At 44.9% G+C, this 2532-nt stretch overlaps 1 pseudogene; it reads left to right on the plus strand.

Annotated features, from left to right (window-relative positions):
- Positions 1-1443: 1443 nt before the first annotated feature.
- On the plus strand, positions 1444-1784 carry LOC102863137 (annotated as a pseudogene).
- The last annotated feature ends 748 nt before the right edge of the window (positions 1785-2532 follow it).

Consider the following 2532-nt stretch of genomic DNA (forward strand, 5'->3'; position numbering starts at 1 on the left):
AACATTCACAGCCCTGGAAACCCAATGTGGGGTTGATATGAATCAGAATCAACACGACAGTAGTAGATTAGGTTTGTTTTTAATATGCGGAAAATTTCCCTAAAAATTTTATAAATAAGATGCCAAATAACAGGGATATCAAGAAGAACAACCATGTCTTTAAATTATTTTGGCATAATCAATCAATTTCATGGCCATTTAGAAGAAACTAGGTGCTCTGGTACCACAGTGCATGAAATGCCAAGCTGCCAACGAAAACATGAGTGGCTGAAATCCACTTCAGAAGAAAGACAAGGGATCGCCTTCCGTAAAGATTTACAGCCTCATAAACCTCATGGAGGGTCACTATCAGCCAGAATCAACTTGACTCAAGGGAGTTAAGAGAAACTGGAAGATGCTGAAATTTTAAAGCTGTAACACAAATTCACAAAACACAAATATCTCCTTTTCAAATTCCAACACGAGCTTAGGATAGGTGACTGCCGTAAAAACTTCATGTAAGAACAATGCCTTAAGTGTCTCTTTCCTTTGGTCCCAACAAACCCAATTCCAACCCTCACTTCAATTCTCGAAAATGCTATAGGAAGTCCAAGAATATTTATCCTCATTTTTCCAAAGGCCCTCACAAGCCCATACTGACTGCTGACCACAAATCAAGCCACACAGATATTTAAAAAGAATCATTATTCCTTGAATCTCATGTGCCAGTTATTGCTGAAATTCAACCACTACAAGGCTTGACAGGCAAAGCTGAAACTCAGTTAAAGGCAGACCAGAATAGCCGCCAGACACTGAAAATCAGACGCAGAGCCAAGGTGTGACTCCAGGACTGTTCACTTAGCAAACCACACAAAGGAATCACCCTGTCATAATGAGGGTCTCTGAGGAAATCAGGAAGGACAGCAGCCTGGGCAGCCAGACAAATAATTTCATTAAAAGAAAACAACACCTCTCCAATAAGAGATGTCATCACAAGAACTCAGTGTGTTGAATAGAGGGGATACTTGTGAGCCCTAGCACAGTGCTAGGCAGCATGCAGGTTCACCCAGGCAGGGCCCACTCGCCTCCAAACAAGCTTACAACCCCCCAAGGAGCTCTGGTGACATCGCCCAGGGCATATTGCACTGTGAACCAGATACACTTACAAAGCAAAGGAAAAGCCAAACAGCACATTCTGTTAGCTTTCTAAGTGTGACCCCTGTGATATGTGTGTAAACAAATACAAACAATGCTGTAACAACAGAAGCCTGGACTCAAGATAGCCAAACAGGTTGATAAAACTATTGTCAATTCTTTCCTGGTATTTCCAGTTTAAAGAACAGTAAGTAGCTTTCCTCAGTTGCCACTAAGGTGTTCGAAGCTAAGGCAGCATTGGGTTGAGGGCTTACTTCATTCATAGACTAGTACCACATCTGGCTGCCTTCAGCCTAGTACCACTGGTCCATGGCCTCTGTCTCTGAGCTCGCCTGCATCTACTCAGCCCTCATCCTGCATGATGATGAAGAGGTGACCGTCACGGAGGATAAAATCAATACCCTTATTAAGGAAGCCGGTGTCAACATTGAACCTTTCTGGCCTGGCCTGTTTGCAAAGGCCCTGGCAAATGTCAACTGAGCCTCATTTGCAGTGTGGGTGCTGGTGCACCTGTCCCAGAGGCTGGGGCCACACAGGCTGGAGGACCTGCCCCCTCCACTGCTGCTGCTCCAGCTGAGAAGAAAGTGGGAGCAAAGAAAGAAGGATCTGAAGAGTCTGATGATGACATGGGATTTGGTCTTTTTGACTAAACTCTTTTTGCAACATGTTCAATAAAAAAAAAATCTTGAACTCTTACAAAAAAGGAACAGCAAGTAACCTGACAAAATGACTCTCCCTGTATTCAATTCCATACCCCAAGTTGTTATATGCCATTGAGTTGGAACCAACTGGCTTTAGGAGACAGTAAAATGGATGAGAGATGGGTGTTTGCTTTTCTCTGCAGGAACAGCTGGTGGATTCAAGCCACATGCCTTTACGGTGGCAGCAGAACTCATTTCACTGAACCACCAAAGATCCAAGAAGAGTCCTCAATCTTTGAGGAAGCCCTATCATGCAGGCATCCACCCTCTGTCAAGTTCCCCTACCCCTCACCAGGGAATATGACCCCCATGGCTGTGGCACAGGTGACCCTGCAGCCTCCCAGTGCCTGAGTCTAGTTCTACGGAGGAGCAATGCTTCAGGAAGGTGTTCACACAACAGAGAAAGCCTCCTTAGAAAGGAAAATTTCACCAAAATGGGAAGAGATGAAGGACTATGATTTGATAGAGGAAGTGTGAAGCTATTCTCAGAGCCGGGGCTTCCTGGGCAGAGGAGTGTGAAACACACAGAGGGAAAGATGAGTGCAGCTGACCATGTTGGGAAAAACAGGTACCTTGGGAATGCTGAGAAAACAGATGGGAGCTGGTAAACTGGAGTTATTCAGTAATAGAACGTTCTGGGTTCATCATGTCCACTCAAGAGAGCTGCCAGGAGGTGGGGAAGCCCACTATTCCAAAC

The sequence above is a fragment of the Elephantulus edwardii genome, unplaced genomic scaffold (genome assembly GCF_000299155.1).
Source record: "Elephantulus edwardii isolate Elephantulus edwardi_28Jun2011 unplaced genomic scaffold, EleEdw1.0 scaffold00135, whole genome shotgun sequence".
NCBI classification, from domain to species: Eukaryota; Metazoa; Chordata; class Mammalia; order Macroscelidea; family Macroscelididae; genus Elephantulus; species Elephantulus edwardii.